Source organism: Suricata suricatta, chromosome 12 (assembly GCF_006229205.1).
Source record: "Suricata suricatta isolate VVHF042 chromosome 12, meerkat_22Aug2017_6uvM2_HiC, whole genome shotgun sequence".
Lineage (NCBI taxonomy): Eukaryota > Metazoa > Chordata > Mammalia > Carnivora > Herpestidae > Suricata > Suricata suricatta.
In genome coordinates, this window is record NC_043711.1 from 37,999,636 (window position 1) to 38,026,757 (window position 27,122).

The following is a 27,122-nucleotide window of genomic DNA, read 5'->3' on the forward strand; positions in this document are numbered from 1 at the left end:
TTTTAATTTCTCATGTGTATTTTCGTGAACCATGGAAATGATTCTAATAGTTGAGGATGACAGGACAATAAAAATATACTCAGGTTTTAATGATTATACTTTTTCTACTATTCAAGAACAGGGATGTATTTGTGCCTATCTCTCTCTCTCTCTCTCTCTCTCTCTCTCTCTCTCTAACTACATATCTCTATATATATCTACCTAACTATCTACCTATCTACAGAGATAGAAGAGGGCAGGTACCAATGCCCTACTTGATAATTTTACCTATATCTGGTCATGTAAGAGACAATATTTCCATTTAAATCAAACTATCTCAAATTGGTGTAATTTCTAAATATATTAATCTTGTAGAAAGAAATTACCCTGAGTATATAAACAATGTGTCCAGTTATTTTGTAGTCAGATTTCAAGATCAAATATTTCAAATAACTAAAAATTCTCTATGCCAAGATCTCTCTGGTTCATTTTAGATGAAGAAATGCAATATGATCAACAAATTAAATACTCTCTCAGGGTTACATAATATAATGTTGTTTTCTTATTCTAGTCTTTTATTGTGATGTTACTCTCATCATGGCAAAAATATTGTTTATTATATTACCACTGTCATGATAAATAATCACCTATTCTTCTTTATGGTAGCTCTTAAAACTATTTAATATTTCATTAGTATTAAACATTGTGATTTCAAGAAATATGAAGAATTATATCTCAAAAACTCTAAGTAATAAAATATTTTTCAGTACCATAAGCAGGAAAAATTACATCCTGTAGATTATGATATCACAATGACACTGTTCATCTACCTGTGTGGTATGCCATATTGAGTGAGGAAGACAGGGGGAGTGGCCTAAGAGATTGAGAACATAGTCAAACATCATTTGAATGGCTTTTTCAACTGCTTAAGTGTTCAATGACAAAATTTGAACAATGTAACAGCATTAGTAGTCATTAAAAGCAGATACATGCAGTTGCTGTATTTGAGTGAGTGAATAAAATATAAAAAACTTTCCAAAGGTACTGAAAAACCAAGATACTTTGTGATGACTTAATAATAAGCCTTTTGTAAGGCAGAGTGGTAGCTAAATCATCAGAGAATGAAGGACACAGTAACAAATTTAAAATCATGAGTTAACTCAACAAAACTATTTTTTTACCCCAAAGAAATAATGGACAGTGGTTGCTTCCGTTCATATAAAGTTGAATTGCTTGAATGGAAATGTTGAAATTAAAAAATCTTACATCTGCCTTACGTAACTTGGGTAGTCATTTTGGATGTATAAATTCCAACAGAACTTACTATACATTTTTGTCATGTAATAGCCATTAAAAGTTGTTCCAAACTATGAAATTTCTCTTAAAGAGTACATTTTCACCTTTTGAAAAAAGTCAATGTTGGAGGACCTGTGGTCCTCTTCCTCACAAGTACAACTAACAACAATTTGTGGACAAAATGAGATTGAAAGAATCCTAGAACACAAAGGTGAGACTGAAGTACTCTCCCCCGCACCATCGAGACCAAGACAGACTACATTAGAAGGACAAGAAAAACAACTACACGCTGACCACCTTTCTCCCCACCCAGACCAGTGAAGCACATCACAGAGATGTCTGCTCTGAACATATGCTTACAGTTCTTCCATTGGAAAAAGAGAACCCAGGAGTGACATCCAGCTGCCCAATTTTGTGGGTTGTTTTGTGGGAGTCACTACTCTGATTTTGCCCCATGGAAATCACAGAGGAATATATAGTGCTCAACCACTGGGAATCTGACTGTGATTGAAAAAGGGAAAGGGTTTCCACAGACTCAGATCATGGCAGAATAAATTCCTACCTGCAGAGCCCAGGTGGTAGTGCAATCAGGGGTTTTGCTCATATGCAGAACTATGTTGTGGTGGCTCTCTGATCAAGGAATTTGGCGGTTGGAGGCCCATTTAATTTACATCCCTAAATGAGGCGTTTTCCCCACACTGGAGCCTGGTCTGTCCATGCCCAGGAGAATATCCTCCACCCACTGTAGTTTTGGATCTCCTCTTGGCCAGAAAGCCTGTTCAGAAAAATTTGGGAGTTGCCTGACATGGTCCTTCCCCATCCCACTAAGGCAGGAATCTGAGTCATAGCCCCACTTATTGTGGAGCATGGTCCTAGCCCCATCCGACAGGAAGGGTTGGTGAGAACACCAGCTTCCAGCTTTATAATTCAGCAACTGTTGAGCTGAGAAGCAAGTGAGCAGAACTGATTACCCCAAAGCAAAAAGCAGTGACACCATTCAGCCAGGTAATTTGGAACACAGTTTAGCTTGAGTCAAGACCACAAACCAAGAGAGTTAGCAGCCTCAGAGTTGCGTTCCTGCTATGCCAGGGTAGAATAATGAATTCATACCTCCACTTACTGCCTAATACGGCCTTTAAATTACTTGACCAGGGGACCTTGTCAGAGCACATATGAAGCTGTGTAGCCCATTCAACAACGCTGCTCATAGTGGCACTGGAATAGAGCACAGCCCATAGCTTTCCCTGTCTACAAAGAAAAAAAATGGTGTTCTCATCTGACCAGGTTATTTAGTATACATTCTGGCCTGATTTTTGTCCTTATGCAACCAGCCATGCAGGCTTTAGGTTCTGTCCTGCTGCCCTGCCATGGCAGGGAAATTAATCCATAAACCCAAATGAATATAACATCTAGCCCCCAATATCTACTAAGTCATACCAGCGAATCCAGGCAAAATGAACTTCATCCTACAGCTTCACTTGAGCAAGGAACAAAGTCAGAAGGCCTACCAGCTGTTCTTAGCCAGTGGAACTTCCACTATCCCCATTGTCAGAGCTCAAACAGTTGCTTCACTCAAAAATAGACCTCAAGAGCAAACCATATCTTCCCAAGAACATTACCAACAGACACATTCATAAACCCAACTGAGATGATTGGTGAAGAACTATTTTTGCCCAAGAAAACTTTCAAAGTCTGGAAGAGGAGCTCGGTTACTCAAATGCACAGACATCAATGTGAGAAATCAAGGATCACAGGGGCACCTGGGTGGCTCAGTTGGTTGAGTATTTGGCTTTGGCTCTCAGGTCATGATCTCATGGTTTGTGGGTTTGAGCCCTGGATCAGGCTCTGTGCTGACAGCTTAGAGCCTGGAGCCTGTCTTCAGATTCTGTGTCTCCCTCTCTCTCTGACCCTACCCTGCTCACGCTGTCTCTCTCAAAAACAAATTAAAAAAAAAACATTAAAAAATTTAGGAAATCAAGGATCACAGAAAAGCTAGTAAATATGATACCACCAAAAGAAATTAATAAAGCTATAATAACTGATACTAAAGAAACAGAGATCTATGAACAGTCAGACAAAGACTCCAGAATAATCTTAAAGTAGTTGGTAACTGCAAGAACACAAAGAAAGACAACTAAACAAACAAACAAAAACACACAAAAAACAATGTGTGAATTAAATGAGAACTTCAAAAAAGAAAAAGATACAATAAAAAAAAAACACTGAAGGTGGCTCAGTCAGTTAGGCATCTGACTCTTGATCTTGGCTCAGGTCATCATCCCATGGTTTGTAAGTTCAAGCCCCACATCAGGCAGTGTGCTGACAGCATGGAGCCTGCATGGGATTCTGTCTCTCTCGCTCTGTGTCTCTCTCTGTCTCTCTCTCTGTCTCTGCCCCTCCCCTTCTCTCTCTCTCTCTCTCTCTCTCTCTCTCTCTCTCTCTCTCAACATAAATAAATAAACTTAACAAAATGCTGAAATCCTTGAACTGAAAAATTCAATAATTGAACTGAAGAATTCAGTGGAAACCTTCAAAATGAGACTTCATCATGCAGAAGAAAAAAAATCAGTAGCTAGGACATTTGAAATTATCCAGCCAGAATAATAAAAAGAAAAATAAATAAAAAAGAGTGAAGAAAGCCTATGGGAATTATGGGACACAATAAAAAGAAAGAATATTCTTGGGGCACCTGAATGGGTAGTCAGTTAAGCGTCGGACTCTTGATTTTGGCTCAGGTCATACTCCTGTTTGTATGACCAAGCCCCATATTGTGCTCTGCACTGACAGTTTGGAGCCTGCTTGAGATTCTCTCTCTCCCTCTCTCTCTGCTCCTCCCTTGTTTACACACTCTCTTTCTTTCTTTCAAAACAAAAATAAAAATATTAAAAAAAGAGATTCTTATTATAAGGATTCAAGAAGAAGATGAGAGAGAAAGGGACAGAAAGTAGATTTAAAGCAGTAATGGTTGAAAACTTCCCAAACCTTGAGAAAGAAATGGACATCCAACTCCAATAGGCCCAGAGGACTTTAATAGGTTGTACCTGAACAGGGCTACACCAAGATACATTACAACTAAACTGTCTAAAGTCAAAGACAAAGCAAGAAATTTGAAAGCAGCAAGAGGAAGAGAGAACTCATATACATTGGAATTCCCATAAAACCATTTATCAACAGAAATTTTTTCTGGTCAGAAGACAATGGGATGATGCATTCAAAATATTAAAAGAGGGAAAAAGTCAATGAAGAACACTGTACCTGGTGAAGCAATTCTTCTGACATGAAGGAGGGATAAAAACTTTCCAAAACAAAAGCTGAGATGAAATATTACTACTAGACTTACTTTACAAAAAGTGGTAAAGGGAGTTTTTGAGTGGAAATAGAAGAAGGCTACAAACATAGGAAGGTAATTTAAATTAGCTGTTAATGCTGAATATATAGTCAAAGTTGGATTCTGTAATATGGTAATTGTAATGATGGTGCATAATTCACTTACAACTCTACTTTAAAAGTAAAAAGAAACAACCTAGTAAAAATAACTATAACTACTATAATCTATTAGTTACACAATAGAAAAATATGGAACTTATAAGATCAATAACGTAAAATGTGAGGAGAATGAGAAGTAAATGTGAAGATTAGGAATTCTGTTAAGTTGTCATTAGTTTAAAACATGGTGTTATAATTTTTATATGTCTTATGCACACCTCACAGTAAACCATAAGGGAAAATCCTATAGAAATCACAGAAAGAACATGATAAAGAAGTCAGAGCATGCTGATACCACAAGACATCAAAGCCCACAAAAAAAGACAGCAGGATAAGAAACAAGGAATAGGAGATAGAACAATCAGAAAATAATGAACCAAATGGCAATAATAAATCCTTACCTATCAATAATTACTTTAAATGTAAATAGACTAAATTCCTCAATCAAAAAACATAATGGCTGAATAGATTTTTTTTTTTAAATCAGAGAGAGAGAACCACTGATATGCTGCCTACAAGAGACTCACTTTAACCTTAAAGACACACAGAGACTGAGAGTGAAGTAAAGAAAAAGGACATTTCAAACAAAGGTAATGAAAAACAAAACAAAACAAAACCACACACACACACACACACACACACACACACACACACTCACACACACAAAAAAACAAACCTCTAAAAAACAAGCAAACAAAAGAAAACTACAACTACCCCCCCCAAAACAGGGGTTGTCATAGCTACCTTAGACAAAATAGACTATAAACTAAAAATAGCAAAAAGAAACAAATAAAAAAGGGGCATCGTATGATGATCAAATGGTCAACCTATCAAGATATAACAATTGTAAATATTTCTGCACCTCAGACTGGATAAGCTAAATACATAAAATAAAAATTAACAGAGATAAAAAGAAATATATGGCAATACAATAATATTGAGGATTTTAATACTCAAGAATTAATAGATCATCCACACAGGGAATCCATAAGGATACAGAAAAATTGAACAACGCTATAAACTAAACAAGCCTAATAGATATATGTAGAAAATTCTATCTAACAACAGTAAAATACATATTCTTCTCAAGTGCACATGGGGCAATTTATTAAATAGATAATACATTTAGCCACAAAGTAAATCTTAGCAAATTTGAGATTTAAATCATTCCTTGTATCTTCTCTGACCATAATGGCATAAAACTAGAAATCAATAACAAGAGAAAAACTGGAAAATTCACAAACCTATGTAAATTAACACTATCCTGAATGGCCAGTGGATCAAATAAGAAATTAAATGGTAAATAAAAAATTACCTTGAGACAAAAAAAATGGAAGCCCAGAATACCAAAACTTTTGGGAGCATCAAAAGCAGTTTGAGAATGGAGCTTATAGCAATAAATGCTTGCATCAAGAAGGAGAAGATCCCAGGGACACCCTTGTGTCTCAGTCAGTTAAGTATCCGCCTTTGCCTCAGGTCATGATCTTGCCATTTCTGAGACTGAGCCCTGTGTAGGTTCTGTGCTGACAGATCAGAACCTGCAGACTGTTTCACATTCTGTGTCTTCCTCTCTCTCTGCCCCCCTTCCCTGCTAGAACTCTCTCTCCCCCCCAAAAATAAATAAACAGTTAAAAAGAAAAGCAGAAGACCCCAAATAAACAAACTAGCTCCACATCTTCAGGGACTAGAAAAAGAAAAACAAGTCTAATCTAAAGTTGATAGAAGGAAGAAAATTAAATAGAGATTCAAGCAGAAATTAATGAATGGAGAAAAGGAAGACAATAGAAAAGAGAAACTGAACTAAGAGTTTGTCCATTGGAAAGTTAAACAGAGTTGACAATCTTGTCTAAATGATTTAACCAGGGAAAAAGAGAGAGGACTCAATCAATAAATTGGTAAATGAAAAAGGAGACATTACAGCTGATACCACAGAAATATAAAGAATCATAGGAGGCTACTATGAATAACTATATGCTGAGAAGCTGGATATCCTAGAACAAAATGTAAAATTCTTAAAAACATATAAACTACAAAGAATGAATCAGGAAGAAATAAAAAAGTTTTAATAGAACAATTACTAGTAAGGAGATTGAATCAGTAATCAGTGAAGAAAAGTCCATGACCAAAAGACTTCAGTGTGAATTTTATCAAACATTTAAAGAATTAGTGTCAATCCTTCTCAAATGCTTTCAAAAATAAAGAGGAGGGAATACTCTGACACTCATTTTCTGAGGCAAGCGTCACTCTGATACCAAAGCCAGAGAAAGATAATACCAGAAAAGAAAACTATACATCCACATTGGTGATGAGTACAGATACAACAATTCTCAATAAAATACTAGTAAAATTCAGCAACACTTTAAAAAGATTATTCATCATGACCAAGTGGGATTTGTACCTGGAATGCAAAGATAGTTTGACATATACAAATCAACGTCACACATCACATTAATAGAATTTTAAAAAATCATATGATCATCTCAACAGACACAAAAAAGCCATTTGACAAAATTTAACCTCAGTTCTGATAAAAGTTCTTAACAAATTAGGATATATAAGTCACATATCTAAACAGATAAAGGTCATATGTAATAATCCCATAGCTAGTATAATATTCAATGTTAAAAGGTTGAAAGCTTTCCCTCTTAGATCAGTAACAAGACAAGAGTGCTTTCTCTTACCACTTCTATTTAATATAGTACTGGAATTCCCTGCCAGAACAATCATGTAAGAAAAAGAAATAAATGGAATTGGAAAGGAAGAAATAAAATTGATTCTAGTTGCAGATGACATGATTTTATATATAGAAAATCTTAAAACCTCACCCCTAAATTGTTAGACCCAAACAATAAGTTCAATGAAGTTGCAGAATACAAAATTAACATGCAAAAGTCTGTAATGTTTCTATACACTAGCAATGAACTACTGAAAAAGAAATAAAGAGGGGTGCCTAGGAGGTTCAGCCAATTGAGCATCTAACTTCAACTCAGGTCATGATCTCACAGCACATGAGTTGAAGCCCTGTGTTGGGATCTGTACTGACAGCTATGAGCCTGGAGCCTACTTCAGATTCTATGTCTCCCTCACTCTCTACCCTTCCCTCCTTCTGGCTCTCAAAAATATACATTAAACAAATAAAGAAAATGAGTCTCTTCACAATAGTATTAAAAAAATAAAATACTTAGGAATAAACTTAACCAAGGAGGTAAAAGTTCTCTACTCTGAAAACTACACAACATCTACAAAACAAATAAATGGAAAGGTATGCTGCATTCATTGGGAGAACTATAATTGCTAAAATGTCTATACTACCCAAAACCATCTATAGATTAAATGTAATCTCTATCAAGATTCCAATGGCATTTTTTGAAGAAGTAAAAAAAAAAATCCTAAAATTTATATGAAACCACAAAAGACTCTGAATAGTCAAAGCAATCCTGAAACAGAAGAACTAAGCGAGAGGCATCAAACTTGTTGCAACTATGAAACCCCTAGGAAAAATCATAAGAAAAAGCATCCTTGACATGGGACTTAGCAATGATTCTATTTTGGATATGATACTTAAAGCATGAGCAACAAAATAAGCACGTGGGACCACATCAAACAAAAAATCTTCTGTAAAGCAAAATAAATAAATAACAAAGTGAAAAGAAGCCCTACAGCATGTGAACAAAATATTTGCAAACCATTAGTTTATAAGTGGTTAATATCTAAAATATATAAAGAACTCATACAACGCAATAGCAAAAAGTAAAAACCCAAATAATCCGATTAAAAACGGTCAAAAGATCTAAATAGACATTTCTTCAAAAAGGATACACAAAGGCCGACAGTAAATAAAAAATTGTTCAAGATTTTAGTCATTAGAAAAATGCACATTAAAACCACAAAGAGATATCACCTCATGTCTGTCAAAATGTACATCATCAAAAAGATAAAAAGGTAACAATGTAAGAATGTGGAGAAAAAGGGAACATTTGTGCACCACTGGTGGGAATATAAATTGATGCAGCCCCTGTGGAAACAGCTGCATCAATGTATTTGGAGGATACTCATAAAATTAAGAACAGAACTATCATATTATCCAGCAATTCCACTTCTGTGAATATATACAAAGGAGACAAAAACAGTAACTTAAAAAGATATGTGGACCTTCTTGTTCATTTAATATAATTTACAATAGCCATGTGCATTTTAAGTGTCCATTGATGGATGAATGGATAAAGAAAATGTGATATATGTGTTTAGTTAACATCCATATATATAATTCAGCCATAAAAAAGAAGGAAACCTTGCCAGTTGTGACAACATGGATGAAACCTGACGGCATTATGCTAAGTGAAATAAGTCTAACAAACCAAGACAAATACTATATGCTTTCAGTTATATGTAGGACCCAACAACTCATGGAAATAAAAATAGAATTGCATTTTTAAAAACTATTAATATGTCTATTAGCAACACTTTCAATCGTGCATTGTATTATTTTTTTCAGCAGGGTCCTAAATTTCCACTAGTCTTCTGAATATTATCATCCTAATACAATACTTCTTAATGTCTGTCATATATCTTCAGCATTATTAGACCAAGACCTTAATGTTTAGTGAAATCAGTGAGTTAAATGAAGACAGACGCACATAATAGCCACCATTGATACCAAAGTTTTCAGGACAGATACAATTCCATGAATATAGAACTAAATTAAATTTAAATTTTATAACACCTGAATCTCTTTCAAATAAACAACGGACAGATTAGGGGAAAATTTTGTGTGTGTATTTTTTTTAATTTCTTTTAATGTTTACTTTTGAGAGAGAGACAAAGAGCTAGCAGGGGAGGGTCAGAGAGAATGGAAGACACAGAATTTGAAGTGCACTCCAGGCTCTGAGAGCTGTCAGTACAGAGACCAATGTGGGGCTCAAGCTTACAAACTGTGAGATCATGATGTGAGATGAAGTTGGATGCTTAACTAACTGAGACACCCAGGTGTCCTGTGTATGTTTATTTTAAACTACATATCCTAATTTTTGGTTTAAAATGGGTACTTACTACAAGAACCTCTCATGTTTGTGAGACTTTCAATTTCAATGAAAATTTCTACATTGTATATTTAGTTCCCTTATTATATTTTCATTTTATTCTATTTTTATATTACAGAAATATTCATTTGCCTTGTAGAAAATGTAGAAAATACAGACAAACTCCTGATAAAAGGAAAATTATAGTCACATGTGATTTTACCATTCACAGAATATTTTAGGGTTATTTGTTTCTGTAACATCTTAAGTACTTAATTTGATATGCTTCTCCTTTCTGTCCCTATTTTCACATTGCCTTCATTCCACTACTTTTATAACAATGTGATTTTTATCATCAAGCTCTATTTCTTGTATTCCTCCTGCTCTTACCTCCTTAAGCTGATCTTTAAAATTTTTTAATGTTTTTTTTTTTTTTTGAGAGACAGAGAGAGACAGCACAAGCAGGGGAGGGTCAGAAAGAGAGGGAGACACAGAATCCAAAGACAGGCTCCAGGCTCTGAGCTAGCTGTCAGCACAGAGCCTGACGCCGGCCTCGAACCCACGAACCATGAGATCATGACCTGAGCCGAAGTAGGACGTTAAGCTGATCTTTAAAAGGCAATGTAAGTTTTCCTCTCCTCCAGAAAGCCTGAGGGGAGTGGGGGGTGTCTTTCACTTTTCTGAGTCTCTTGCCTGCAATAATGGTCTCAAAGTCAATTCTAGTAAGTTTCCTATGAAGCCATTCTGCTTATACTCCACTTTGATAGAAGTGATCTACGGAATCTGAGGTAGAAACTCTCATTTCATTCTCAATGTTCAACATGATTGTAGAGACCTGACCTCTACTTGAGGACAGAGGATTCTCACTTTTGAATACATTAAGTGGTTTCTACTCCTCCTTGAGATTAAGCTCAGTATTATCTTGGAAAATTATAGTGCTATTCTTGGATCTCTGAATAGCACTCTTCTTAAATGGCCCGTGATGGTTTCCTGCATGAACTTTCTGCCTCAAAGCATGATTATTAGTTTGTGCTCTCCAAAGGTTTACATGGTATTTTATAACTCATGTTGAAAGAACACAAAATCAGAAAACTTATATACTGCTCAAAAGCATAAAGAAACACCACCTCACTTATTTACTCTAGAATCCTATGGAGGCTTTTAATATGTGTGTGTTTAATATGTATGTATGTTTACTTTAAAGTTTATAAAGTACACATTCAGCCATGTTCTTTTCACTGGAAAGTTCAAGGTAGCAATCTCAAGTTAAAAACAGTCAATATACTTTAACACAATTTTTAAGTATGCTATTCACGTGTGCAAAGAATCATGTAAATATTTTTAAAAAAGCAGTATTATTATTTTGCAATACTTCATGTGACTGTTGGTCTCTTTGATAAAGCCAGTCTGAGAAGCATCGGTAAAAAACTGAAGTTACAGCCAGACCCTTGGATGTCACTATAGCACTATCATTTGCTGTTTTTACTTCAGAAAGAACCCAATAAGAGGAAGGATTAGAGAGTCTTGTCTGATAGATTTCTGCCCTGCTTTTGGTACTAATTAGCTCAGAAACTTTGGTCAGGTTTCAACATGTCTTCCTTTGCTTCTTCAATTATAAAATGAGAGAGACTGACCAAGTGAACTCTAAATCCCCTTCCATCCTTAGAATGCTATGAATCCGTGACTCTGTTTTCTACTATCCAGGAAACAGAACAAATAAGCCATCAATTATGTCAATCTTTAATTTCAAGTTCAAAAGAAAAAGGTTTTGTGGGATATGACACTCTTGTGTCCTACAGTAATTGTATAGTACTGGGTAAGTTATTAAGATAATTTCTTCAGAAGTCAGTGTCTTCACAGATAAAATGAATATAATTTCATGGATTCTATGAATCTTATAGTATTTTTATGATGTTCTTGGGAGCAAAAATAGATATTAAGACACTATTAATTTTAAATTTCAACATAAATGACACCAGATATATGTATATGCAAATGTATATCTATCAAGCAGGCACACAGTAGTACTTAGTATTTTGCCTTACCTGGCAACATGCTTGCAGGTCAGGTGACTGGTTACTATATTGTATATTTTACCTAATATATACTATATTTTACCTACTGGTTAAAGTTAACATACAACACCAAGTAGATGCTTACTATGCCATATAAGGATCTGAACAGAAGTGAAAATGTAAAGTTAGTGCCTCTGTATTCTGGCTCATGTTAATCCGGATGAATGAACTGATGTGGGCAATTTTTGAGTTGAGTTCTTAAAAAGCTGCTGCTTGCCTTCCATCCACTCTCTCTTTCTTCCTCCTACTGTCTGCAAAATCATTACAAATGAATCAGCCCTGAGACATACAGAGATGAAAGAATATGTGGTCACTCTGCATTCTTCAAACTTAGCTCTGGATCATCACATGACAGAAATAAACTTCTATGTTAATTAAGTCTCTGTGTTCTGGGATGTCTTTGTTAAAGCAACTTAGCAGCACATTAATACAGTATGTCTGCTGTCTCAGATTAATTATTCACAGCACCCTCTTCCATGCTCAAAAGTGTACTGAACTGGGTGACAAATGGCATGGTCATCCCAGGTTTAAACACATAGGAGGCTGTTATATTGAGAGCTCATTCTTTCACCTTGAGAAATATTTTGCCCCAATGAGCATTGTCATTCAACTATTATGTTATAAAAAGTATTCTTACCTTTGAATAACCTGAAGGGCAAAGACTAATGCTTTTCTATGTTTTAAAAGTGAAACAGGACAAACTCTACAAAGGCTTTGAAGATAAAGACAGGGGACAAGAAAGCAGCTCAGCGCAATCCTTATTCTTGAAAAACATGGCTTTCAGACCTGTATCGTCACCACAGAGTTTCACTGGCTTTCAGCTTGAAGATTACCTGCCTATCAAAACAAAAACTAAAACTAAAACAATGAAACAAAACAAAAACCATAAGAAAAGCTATCAACTCCACAGGGACAGCAAATTATGGCCAAGAGTTAACTAAGAAGAGCCACAAAGGACACAGACACCAGCCCTGATCTGGGAGGAGGGGAGAAATTTTAAATACTAGATTCCTTTTTCTTCACATTTAAAAATTTCTCAGATTTCTTGAGGGGCAGGCAAAAATCGGATGATGCAAAGCTACAAATCAGATCTGCAAACTAAATCTTGCAAGAGATTGAGGAGTGCAGTCCTGCCTTTGTTTCAGGACGTCTGAGCACTGTTCTCCCTTCCTGGCCTGCAAAACCCACCTCCATCTGCCTAGCACATCAGGACTAATTTCATCAGACATTTTGATCTTGTTCTCCTCAGTCACTAGGAATCACAAATAATCCTGTGGGTTCCTTTCCATTTTTTTTTCTCTATGCATCTCCTTTTCTGTGTCCTTTATCTGCCAGTTTCCAACTCCCAAAATCTTTGTCCAGTGAGAGCTGGAACTGAGGGTCAGATATCAGCAGAAGCCCCTATATTCTCAACCTCTCTTTCAAATTTGACCTTCTTGCTCTACAACCTGTTTCTCCTCTGGGGATGCTGCTTCCTTACAACTGTCTCCATTGGTGGCTTTTTTCTTCTATCCACATCCCTGTTACTACCTGGAGGTGTGGGAAGGTCCTTATTGCTCCTCATTGTTCCTTTCAGACAGCTTCCTCCCTATTTCCTAAAAATATCCAGATATGAAGTTTCTTCCATAAAACTATACTACCCATTACCTAACCTTTTCTTTTTAAAAGTTTATTTATTTGAGAGAGAGAGAGAGAGGACAAGCTGGGGGGGGGGGCAGGGAGAGAGGAGGACAGAGGATCTGAAGTGAGCTCTGTGCTGACAGTAGAGACTGATGCGGGGCTTGAACTCATGAACCATGAGATCATGATCTGAGCCAGAGTCAGACACTTAACCAACTGAGCCACCTAGGCACCCCTCCCATATATTTCTTAGTCATTCTGAAATGTTATCCCTTGGAGGTTTTATGGCTTGCTTTACCTGTAAGTACCTTTCCCAATTCCCTGTGAATTAAGTAGCCTGTGAAAGATTCTTATAATTCCTTGGTTTCTCAATTCCTTGATCTCCTTTACTCTGTAGATCCTGTCCTTCCTAAACACAGTCTCTCACTCTCATTGATGTTTCTTGGGCATAGTTACTGGTAGTAACTGCATTCCCCTGATGATATCGATTTAACCACATCATTTGCCAACTAACACCTGATTTGTTACTTTTTATTTTTCCAGGTTTTTTTGAGATATAATTGACATAAAACATTGTGTAAGTTTAAGGTATACAATGTGTTGATTTGACATATATATATATATATATATATCACAAAATGATGGCCACCATAGCAATAGCTAGTACTTTCATCATGTCACATAATCACCATTTCTTTCCTGTGATGAGAACATTTCCATTGTTTTAAAATTTATGCCTAATATATGCCTGCTTCAACATTTCTGCCACTAAAACCACAATCCTTTGAGCTTATCAACTTATTCTCTTTCAGTGTTCTCCTATCCCTTCTTCTTTAATGAGCTCGTTAGATTCCACTATTAATCTTTTTCCAGTTGATACTCTCACCTTGAAAAACCTTAGCCTTGGTTAAGCCAGATTTTCCAATTAATTGAGCACAGAAAAATTGGTTGAAGAAAAACAATGTATCAAATGGCTTTACTTTTTCATTACCACTAATCTCAATTGGTCCCCTTCTACTGAGCACACTGTGGCCAGACATTCAGCCCAATGTCTGCCTTTACACATAAATATTTATTGGAACAGAGCCACATCCACTTGTCCATATTATTATTATTTATATTATTTTATTTTATTTCTATTGTTGTCATATAATGTTATCGTCTATGGCTGCTTTCACTGTAAGGCAGAGCTGAGAAATTGTGACAGAGTCCAGATGACACAGAGCCTAAAATATTTACTATCTGATCCTTCATACAAAAGTTTGCCAACCTCTTCTCTCATACATTCACTGTCCCATTCCTCTAGAAGACAATTTAAAAACTACTTCTTCTCAACTTCTCAATAACTTCCTGATCCTCCCTTTTAGCTGAAGACTTGTGTCCTTTTTTATTTAGAAAACAGAAGCAAAAGTATAAAAACTCACCATGTTACCACCCCTTTCTACTGCTAGTAGCTATGCCAATATAAATGATAACTGCAATATTGATTGATAACTTCCCTTTTGCTCCTATAGATAAATATGCATCCTCTTATTTGCCTTTCAGCTATTGATCACTTTTTAGTTCTCCTTGACAGAAAAGCTTCTCAAAATTGTTATCACCATTTTGACATTTTCTCCTGAACTCACTCCAACTGGACTTTTATTCTCATCATTCAACTTAATTTCTCCTATCAAATTACCAAGAACCTCCATCCTGCAAAATTCAATGGTCAGTTTGCATCCTTTGTTTGTTTGCTTATTTGTTTTTTCATATGTGGTCTGTTAGCAACACTGAATCCCTGCATTCTCCAAACCCTTTCTTCAGCAGGCATCTAGGATATCATACTCTGCGGATTTTCTTCCATTACTGGCTACTCCTCTTCTTCTTCCTGACCCTAAACTTCAGTATTACTTCACCTATTACATCAAGGGGCTCTGCACTCTTTCTCTCTTGGTCATCTCATCCAGTTTCATGGCTCTCACAGCCATCTTCAGCCCATGATTCTTAGACCTCTTTTCTGAGTTTCAGTCTCATACAACCATTTACAGGCTTCTAAAAAAAATTATATGCTTAAATCAGACCCCTGATGCTCAAGGTCCACCAAAACAGGATCCTTCCAACCACATGGCCCATTCCAGAAAATGGCCACTTCTATTTGGTTGCTTTGGCCTAAAATGTTTGATTCAGTGTGATCCTCTTTCTTGAATAGTTTTTTATTAATCCAAGAGACTGAGTCTTTACAGTGGCCTGTCTTGCTCTCTGTGATCTGGTCTCCAGGGCTGCCTTGACTCTCCTCTAACTATCTCCCTCCTTGCTCGATCTGTTCTAGCTGTACTGCTCTTGGTTTGAACTTGTAGAAATGTTTCAACCTCAGAGTCATTGCACTTATTCCTCTTTTCTATCCCTTGTTCATGACTTATAACCTCCATCCTTGCTTTATTTTTCTTCCTTGTATTCAGCATTATCTGATATACTTCATTTTTTATTATATATTTGTCTCTTTCCACACACTAGAATGTCAACTCCATAAGCAGGAACATATACATAGATATTTCATCAGTGCAGCGTCCCCAGCACTTGGATTAGTTCTGCCTTATAAGCAGACAGGTTTTCAATACACATTTCATGAATTAAAAAATGCATGAACATTCTTTAAAGAATATAACAATAAGCACACATATAAAACTTGCTGGAGAAGAGAGGAGAATCAGAAGGTTTTCTCATAGTGACATTCACTCTTGTCTAGCCTTGAAATGATAGTAAATAAAATTAGTCACAAGGTTGTGTGCATACTTATTAATTTATATCCTGTTTAATAAAGGATAAGCTGTCAGTTCTGAAAGCTTTTGTTATGGGACCTGAAGTGGAAAATTGACTGCCTTGCATATTTTTCCCCTTGTGTACTGAGTATGCAAAAAATCTCTTGTGATCACACTAAATATGTTCCATTGGATTGATTTAGTTTATGGACTAGTCTGCAACCTTTCCTTTTATTTCTCAATTCTCTAGCTTTTATCCATCAGCCTTGTAAACTGTGAAATGTTCCATTTTTTCCCAGGTAAAATGGTTTAGCAATCATGTCTGTTTGGGATGGTCAGTGTCTCCTTCAAAAAAGCATTCCAGTTAAGCCTTCACCATCACAGGAGGGGAAGCCTAATGAGAAGAGACAACATCCTGTGTTACTCCATAGTATGAAGGTGTTCATTGAAATAACCTAATCATCTCTGACTACAGATTTGACAGTCCATCAAAATAACCTAATCATACCTGACTACAGATACAGCCCAGAAGACAACTAGATTGCAATTTTAGCTCCATTAATTCATTCACTCATTGAATTTATTTTGACTCAATACTTCAACAAATATTTATTATTCATCTACTATATACCCTTACAGTGTCATGTGCACTGGGGGTGTGACAATATGTAAAACGGTACATGGTCAATATTATTGTGAAGCTTAAATTCAGTTAGACAAAAGTCTAATACATAAACAAAAAGATAAATACCAGGTAATGATTATAATTATGATTTACATAATATCTGGTAATGAGATAGAAGCCGTAGAGATGCTATGCAGTGGTAGTAAGGACTTCTGAGGATGAATCTTAATGACACAACCTAAATTATGAGTAGTCTCCCATGAGAGGATATTGGGAAGGATCATTCTTAGCAAAATGAGCAGTTAGTTCTGGTATGAAGACCTCTGGGCAGGGATAAATAACTATTGTGTGTGGCTAGTTAGAGAATCTTATTCCATAAAAATTAAGTTCACTGAATATTTAATAATAAAACAAATAAGCAGCCATTATAGAAATGTGGACACTATAGGAGAAGAGAGTTAAATAAAACTCATATTCCCACCATCAAAAGGTAAGTTAGTATTTTCTCTGAACACATATAATGTGTTGTTATTATTTCTTTTAACATAGCAGTGAGACTACTTCATTTTATATATTCTTAGGAGGAAAATTCCCATAAACCAGGTTTCAAGTTTGGTATTGATGATTATGACACACATTTATCTACTAAACTCTGTTATTCTGGCAGGGAGGTTTGTTAATTTGCATTCTACAATCATATCAATTTTTAAATTCAGATTTAATTTTATTTTTTTATATATTAAACACTTATAAAGAATTAGTTTTTGTTTTTAACATATAGGCATAAATATATATCCCAAACAGAACTGTTATCTTGGTATACCTCTGCCTAACTAGGAAATTCCACTTTCTATTGATGGGGCTAAGGCTGCGAAGTTACAATGATTGGGTAAAGAAATATTAAAGGATTACTGCATGATTCAAATGTTATACTAAAACTGGTATTAGCTATTGAGCTACATAAGGAACATTCTATAAGGAACTTTGTGAAATTAAAAATATTTTGGATAAAGGAGTCCTGTCTCTAAATATGGTCCTAAAGGGATCAACATGTTATCCTGATTCTACTGTTACTAGAAAGAATTATTGGCTAAGTTCTGAAACATCTGGACTTAGTACCAGTTTTACTAGACTGGATGACATTGAACAATTTCTGTGCCATAAATCTATTGTTTGCAACAAAGCATTAATAATTCCTATCTTTCAGCACCCATGGGTGTCAAGAGGATTAAATGCAAACTTTATTTGAATGCACCAAATATAATATGTTAGTTATTATAGTATATTGATTATACTGGGATATTATATACCATCATATATAAAATAAATAAAACATACTGTACAAATTTACGATATAGTATCCCCATTTTTCATATCTGTAGTGTACAAGGCAATAATGTGCACACAAAATCATTGCGAAAGTTTTCTGAAGACTATGTCCCATCCGTTTGAAACTTTCATTTTTAATCAAAATTTTAAAGTTATTCTGAGATAATTTTTTAGATCATCTAGAAACTAAACAAAGATGAGGGGTGGGCATTCATCTCTGGTTTCCCTTCACAACTTCATGTTTTCAGGAAGAAGAAACCAAAGTAAACTTGCTTGAGCTATTTTGTTGTTGTTTGTTTGTTTAATGGAAATTCTTTAGCAAAAGATTTAATCAGTTGTTTGCACTGATTGGCTAATTAGAATGCATTTAACCAAGTGCAAAGCATCTGGTCAATTTGATTGAGTCCATTACTCAAGTTGCCAATTTTATTTTAAGGAACACCAATAACCACACTTGGATCATTATAGCTAGCCCAAAGTTTCTAATGGCAGGAATTGCTCATTTCCTCTCTCACTGAGAATGTTTGGGATTTCTAGCACCAGCATAAATATCCAAGTCTAAACTATCTACATAGTACCCCCAAATATGTGTGTTTCAAGCTGAAACAAAGCCATTGAGACAAGCAAATATGTTGCTAAAAATAAATTACTCTCTTCTGGTAACTCTTGTAGATGGGCTGAACTATGGCCTGGGCAAGGAGAACAACCCAAGCAACCAGATTTCATGATTGCTCTAATTCCAGGCCAACTCACACATGACTCCAGGCAAATGACCCTCTTGCTTGGCAAGTCTATGATTTATCTCACAGACTCTGCCTACTAAACAGTGAGCAAGGTACATACATAACTCCATGAAGCATTAACCTGATGAATATGATCAGTATTATTGGAAGAAGTGTCCCAGATACTCTCAAATGCATGCTTGAATTTGTATATCAAAAATATCTTTAATTTATTACTGTCTTTTAAAATAAACTTTACTTGAATGTACAAATATATTTTTGTCAAACTCACACCCCATCATTTTACTCTCAACAACAATAATAGTAATGGCTGCAAGTAACATGCATTGAATGTCTGCATGGTTTATCTCATATCTTATCCCCATTTTATGGATAACTGTACCAAAGCTCAGAGGGAACTGAGTAACTTGCCAAAGGTCAGAGAACTATTAATTGGTAGGAATGGATTCAAACCCATACCATCTAACTCCAGAACTGGTGTGATTAACTACTACATTATTAGGTTCAAGAGAATAGAGACTTGAAAACACTAGTGACAAAATCAGGAATGAGTGTGACTATGCTTAAGAATGAACTTCTTGGGACACCTGGGTGGCTCAGTTGGTTGAGCGACTGACTTTGGTTCAGGTCATGGTCTTGCTGCTCATGGGTTCAAGCCTCACATCAGGCTCTGTGCTGACAGCTCAGAGCCTGGAGCCTGCTTCGGATTCTGTGTCTCCCTCTTTCTCTCTGCCCCTCTTCCACTCATGCTCTGTCTCTTTCTCAAAAATGAATAAACATTAAAAAAAATGAACTTCTTACAATTACACACATAATTGTACATTATTACCAGTTATCACCTAAAACTGTGAAGTCCATTGTATTTTACCTTGAGACAGAGATAGAGAGGGAGTGGGGAAGGGACAGAGAGAGAGGAAGACAGAAAATCCCAAGTAGGCTCCACAGCTGTCAGCGCAGAGCCTGAAATGGGGCTCAGTCTCACAAACTGCCAGATCATGACCTGAACTGAAATCAAGAGGTGGACACTTAACTTACTGAGCCACCCACATGCCCCTGAACTATTTTTGATATACTTATCTTCCTCTGTGTTGATGAGCTTCCCACACATGCTTCTACTAGCAAGAACATTTCTTCATTCTTCTTGTGTCTTCCATAGCTAGCCCAGTTACGGAAGCATGGTCTTAGAGGCATTGTCTTAGAGGCACCCGGTAAATAACTGGTGAATAAAATTTGCTGTTAATACTCAGGAGAATAAACAAAATGACCTTTTGTGTAGCTCCTAACTTCATTATTCCCGGACACAGTCTTCACAGGAAACCTACTGCTCCTGATAGCTATTTAAAACACTGAAGAGCCTCACTGGAATAATGCAGTTCAAGCTTTTAGGAAAGTTTATCTTTCAGCTTTAATGTAGCTGAAAAATGACACGATGCATAATAGTTTCTGCATTTTGGTATAGCAACAGATTGGTGAAATTAAACATACATACTAATTTGCTTTTGCTGGGATTACTATTCCTAAGCAAATATCGTGGCCTGTCAGTGTTCATATGCCATGAGGTCCCTGAATACAATGAGTTAGTAAAACATGTGCAAATGAGCCCTCCACGTGATATACGTATCTAGAAAAAAAAAAAAAAGAACATAGCTGCTGAGTTTGAAAAAAGAAAATATTGCTTGAGTTTGAAAACTAGTACTATAATTTTTTAGATATGGAAACTTGGGGAGATTATATAAACTATTTGTCTTTGTTTTCTCATCTTTAAAACTGGGGATAATAAAGGGATCCGATAAGACTTTTTTCAGAGAATCAAATGCTTTAAACCACATAAAGCACTTATGATAATATCTGGCACACAGTACTCAATATAATTTATTTAATTTCAATGTTTATTTATTTAAATTATCAATAATTATGAGAATTATTTCGTCCTACATTTGCTTCAGAACTATAAAAAGAAAAACAACCGTCACAACAGCAAAACGTTTTGCCTCAAAATATTTTCTAACTACAGTTTTGTTTTATGTCTGCTTCCTGTGAAAGAGAAGGCTAATAGATCTATCATTTATTAGGCAGTGTGTCTGTTTATGTTAACATATCCGATCCTTAAATCATGGTAATAAATGAGACTGAGAGAAATTACTTACTCGGAGTTGCATTGCTTTTCAATGGCTGAATTGAGATTCAAGCTCAGCTCTCTCTGATTCAGAAAATTCTACTCTAGAGCAATATTTTCCATTATTTGTGTTGAAGAAATTGGAGATGCTGGAGTTATTTTTAAAAGATTTTTTAGGGGTGGCTGGGTGGCTCAGTTGGTTAAGCATCTGACTCTCGATTTCAAATAAGGTCATGATCTCATGGCTTGTGAGTTCAAGCACTGAATTGGGCTCTTAGCTGTCAGCACAAAGCCTACTTCAGATCATCTGTACCCCCTCTCTCTGCTCTTCCCCACTGGTTCTCTCTCTCTCCCTCTTTCAAAATAAATAAACAAACTTAAAAGAAAAAAATAAAATATTTTTTAGTCTCGGGATGCCTGGGTGGCTCAGTTAGTTAAGAGTCCAACCATTAATTTCAGCTTAGTTTAAGATTTCATGGTTCAGGATATCAAACCTAACATTGGGTTCTGCATAGCAACACAGAGTCTATTTGGGCTTCTTTCTCTCTCCCTCTCTCTCTCTTCCCCTCCCTTGCTTGCACTTTCTCTCTCTCTCATAATAATAAATTAACTTAAAAAATAAAAGACTCTTTAGTCTATATATGCTACAATAACTGTAAACCAAAGTATTACGGTATCATATAATGATATAAAATAGAATATTAGCATGCTGTTAAAAATAAACACAAATATCTTAATTGAAAATACCATTATTATATAGTTTTTCCACCAATAGTATATAAAAATACAATGAAATATTGTCATTTAAGGGTATCATAAAATTTTACTATAGATCTTTCTCTATGACATGGAGGGGAACACAACTAGAAGGAAAAAAGTCTTGATATAAACTGTACAGAGGACTTACAATAAGCCTCATATAGTGAGTGCCTGCCACCTGGATTTTTACTGAAGGAATGAAAAAATAAATGAGTATGTATACAGATACACACACACACACACACACACACACACACACACACACAGAGGGACTGTGTTTACAGTCCATGAAGACAATCTAAGAACACTTAAGAGCACTGCATTAGCAATGGAACTATAATTCCCTTTCTCCTCCCATGAACATGAGAACATCTAGAATGGCTTTTCCCATAAATTTAATCCTAGGAAGGTGTGAACTGGCATTTCTTTATGAAAAGGTTTCTGTGGTCAAGTAAATTGGGCAAATATTATACTCTATAACCACCACTTAGAGATTTCCCAAGTACACGGCAAATTATAGACTCTGAAAAATCTTACAGTATGAAAACCCAGAATTTCCCTAGCCTATTTGATCATAGAAGCCCTTTGTCCCAGAACAACCATTAGCCTCTGGCAGAACAAGTTATCCAAGGCACATACTTTAGGAAACAATCTTCTACATTATTCTTACTCATCAAGGTGTCAGCCAGTCCCCTTTTGATACTTCATGTGAATAAGTTGTTTAATGTTACTTATATTATTCAAAATATAAGGTCTTTCACAAATGAAAAAGACCCACCATCCCTGAGATGGTTCCTTTAGGACCCAGAAGCCACAAAAGCAAAGACTCTGGTCCTCTGTCATGGCAGCTCCCAGGCATCCATCTCCTTAACTTCCCTTTCCCTGCATGTTCAGTTGGGTGCTGACAAGTGATCCCTGAGGGTGCAAATGACTCTGGAGATTGTTAGTAGGTTGCACAGCTGAGTCAACTGTAAGGCTGTAGGGAGGCAAGTAATGCTTTCACAGGTTGGGGAAAAAAACAAAACAAGACAAACACTCCTGGGAAACTACATCTCAGCGCAGTCACTAGCAGCCAGGCTACAAGCTTCCCACCATGGGACCTCTCTCCACAGCTGCTGATCTCTGAAAGGCCTACAACTGATGCCATTGAACAGGGACAGGGAGCCTTTGAGGCCTTGCCAGGATATACTGGGATGGTGAGAACAAGGGTGTCAATCTCAGAAGGGTGATCAGTGGGATACCTTCCAACTCCCTTTGAAGAAGTTATGACATGCCGGCATGTCTCAGGATTCATTGAACACAAAAAGCTGAAGGAAAGCTACATGCTGATATTCTCTGATCTTATCTTTTGCTCATTGGACACTACATGTGGGGACTAAGTAGGCCCTGTAGGAGGTAGGAAAAGAGGAACATCATGGTTTCTTCTCTACCCTTCAGTGAGTTTACAAACTCATTTGTTATAACACGAGTGCATTTTAGAAAGACAAATGACCATGCAGAACAATTTATAATTAGAACCAGGTGAATGGAATGGGTTGTATTTGCTGGAAGATGACAATCAAGGCAAAGAGAATGGGTGTGAGCAAAAACTGGAAGGAGGCAATACAACAGCTTGATGAAGGAGGGAAAGGAAGAATTTGGGTAACGGAAAGTTTGAAGGGCAGGTTTAATATGAAAATATATCGTGGATGCCAGACTAAAGAATACAATTTAGATGTTAGTGTTTTTTGAAAAAAAGGAAATTATCTAGACTTACATATTTCTAACGCTACATCTTGCTTTCATTCAAGGTGAGGGTCTCAGTATTAGAAAGTATGTCTTTTTCCCCCCACTAAATCACTATTTTTTTTCAAATAACAATATTTAATTTGGTGCATTTCATCACTGAGCCCTCTCTGCCTAGAAAGATGTCTCCTAGAGAATAAGTCCTCATAAATACTTGTTGAAATAATAATTCAATAAATAATGAAAGAATAAGTTTGGCAACTTTAATCCATTGGAACGGTACAGCACAGGTAGTTCAAAGGTGAGAGACGTGAGAGGAAATGGCTTATTTTAAGTAAATTACATTTCTAGAACCCAGCAGCCATTATAAAAAAATTCATGAACTTCAGCATATAGCCCAATTTCAAGATAATCCACAAAACAAGTTGATTGACATGTTCTCTGGTCTCAGGGAGAATTTTAAATCTATTCTAGACAAAATTGGCAGAAAACCCAAGTAAACAAATAAACATAGAAACCAATGACATAAATTTGGATTGTTCACAAACCCTGAGTAAATATATGATATAGGCTGACAGGTAGCAAAGGGGTGGAAATGGAGAGAGAAAAGAAGAAAATAGGAATTTTATTTCTGAGCAAAGTAGATTTCGACAAAACTCAAAAGTCTAATTCACCCCAAACTGCTGATTTATTTAGGGAAATTGAAACGATACAAAGCCTTCCCATTGAACAAAACCAGGGGGAAAATGATGGACAAATTATTTTTTAAATATTTACCACTGACATTGAAAGAAAGCAATCAAAAGAAAGCAAAGGCTTTCTAAATCCACTCTTCTCTCCCTTGAGAAGTTCAGTGTGATTGAAGGAAAAGAGCAGTTTCTATGTCTGTATCTCAGGTTTATTTGAAAATTGGAACATTTCTTTAATTCATAAATAGCAAAATGTCAGAGTGATGATCTTCAAGTATATAAAACTAAATGAAAAGCCTGAACCTGACACTGTGTCTCCTTACCTAAATGAGACCACCAGCTCTCCTTTGATCCTTTTCCCTATATTGTAGCCTGGAAACAACCTCCAGGTAGGAAGCCTAGTGAGTCATAGGGCTCATCTCCTGTTTCCCTTCTCTCAGGGATCATGTTGTTGCCCTTTCTGTTTTCCAGCTTACGAATACCTTGCTTCCTCTTTCCCAAGTTCTGAAAACCACCTATCTTCATTAAAGAAATCCTGCTTTCCCACTTCTGAGCACCATTGCTTCATATAATTGGTTCTATGTTCTAGTTGTTCATGGTAAGCAGATAATGCTCATATTACTTCTTCATAGGCAGGATAGAAGTATAATGCATATAATTCTCAAGGGAATTTGGGAAATTCAACAGACAAACTACCAGCCCATAAAGTAAGTGTGGATTAATTTAAAGATCGAAATCTTATATAGTACTCCCCCACCCTTTAGGATAAAATGTACTAAATTAGCAATCAATAGAATAAAAATTTAGAAAACTCCAAATATTTGGAATTTAAACAAAATGTCCCGAAATAACAAAGGGTTAATAAAAACAAAACAAAAGAAGCTGCAAAATATTTTATCTAAATGATAATGAAAATCCAACATACCAAAATAGTGAGGATGTAGATAAAGCAATGCTTAGTGGGAAAATTATAGCTTTAAAAGTATATAATTGAAAGGAAGAAAGATTTAACATCGATCATCTATTTTCAATCTAAGTATCTAGAAAAGAAGAGCAAATTAAAGCCAAAGTAGATAGATAAATGGACATTCCATAATAATAAGGTATAATAAATATAAGAGTAGAACTCAATGAAATATAAAACAGACATTAAGGTATCAAGCTAAAAGTGAGTTTTTTGAAAATAAATAAATTTCTAGAAATACTGATAAAAAACCCAGAGAAATAATTCCCCCAAGTCAGAAATGTAAAAGGTTATGTAACTACAGGTATTATTTACGGTAAAAAGATAATAAGAATTATTTTGAACAACTTTATGGCAATGAATTCACAACTTAGATGAAACTGATTGAAACTGCTGACAAAAATAACTTATTAAACTGACACAAAATGAAATAAAAAACCTGAATAGCCCTATATTTATTAAAGAAATTGTGTTAATGATCACACTGCCACAATGAATGGCCCATTGTTTGTATGGGAGCTGCTTTCCCAGTTTATTTCCCCCCATATGAAGTTGTAGGCTAATGACCTCTTTTAATTTGAACTGTTTCTGCTTGTTTGTTGCTGTTGTTGTTTTTAAGTTCAAACTGACATAATCCATTTAAATTGTTTTTAAGTATTATATTACAATGCATTCCATTACAGAAAAGTCACACACAAAATTTCATGATGACAGCCCCACTTCTACTTCGGGCTTTGAGTCAGGATGCTGTGGGAAAATGTTAAGACTATCAGAAATGCTATTTTCAGAATGTGTCTACAAAGTACACCTCTGAGATCCTTAAAAGCCCTTTTATCTGGCTAGGGGAAGCTTTAAAACTTTCCGAGCTTTCAAAGAGACTTCTAACTGTAACATTGATGTGATCTTTACTCTGAGGACACATTCTTTTTTATAGGGAACACTCTATTTAATATTTGCATTGAATCCATTGTAATTTTAGAGTATTTTGCTGGACAAGATTGAGGATGAAAAGAATTTTATTTTAAAGCCCATCAACTCCTGGTTCATTCCTATCACCTCTAAATTATGCTTGAAATTTAGCTCCTCTCTCTTCTGTCATGTTATTCATTCATGAGCAACAGCAGCTAATAAAAGGGTGTTGTCACTTTCAACTGATTCTGATCTACTAATCTTTCTTCCAGTACATCATCTAGATCCTCTTTCTTAAAATTCCTGTAGCATAAAACATACTGCCTTTCCATCTTCCACTAGTAGTCACCTTGGGACCCTTCAGCCCTCTATCTGCTGCACAGTAATAAACTTACACCACATTTTAGGTTGTTGTTACTGTAGTACCCTACTAGGGTGTTCCAGTTTCTTTTTCGGTTATTTGTTTTTATATAACTAACTATCCCCAAAACATGTTGGCTTAATTTTATTTGCCTGTGATTTTGTGGGTCAGGAATTCCGACAGGTCATGGTGGGCACAACTTGTCTCAGATACATGTGATGTAGAAATTTATGCAGGAAATATAATTCTACCAACATTGCCCCATTGATGATTATCCAGACTAAAGGAGTTATCACTCCATTTGTTCTAATGGGGCTACAGCTGGACTCAGATCTCTGGATTTAAAAAGACAAATGTCCTATTTTTTGTGCATATGGCAGTACTGGTAATAAATTTTGATATTTCTTCCCACTGATCCCCAGAACCCATCACAAAACAGTACTACATCTAGTTCCTAGTTCTGGAGTTGCTCAGGAGATGAAATAGTTATTAAATAAACATTCTTGAGTCACCTGGGTGGCTCAGTTGGTTGAGCATCTGACTCTTGATTTTGGCTCAGGTTGTGATCCCAGGGTCATGGGATTGAACCCCATGTCAGGCTCCGTGCTGAATGTGGAGCCTGCTCGAGATTCTCTCTCTAACTCCAGCCCCTGCTTTCTCTTTCTCTCGCAAATAAGAAACAAACAG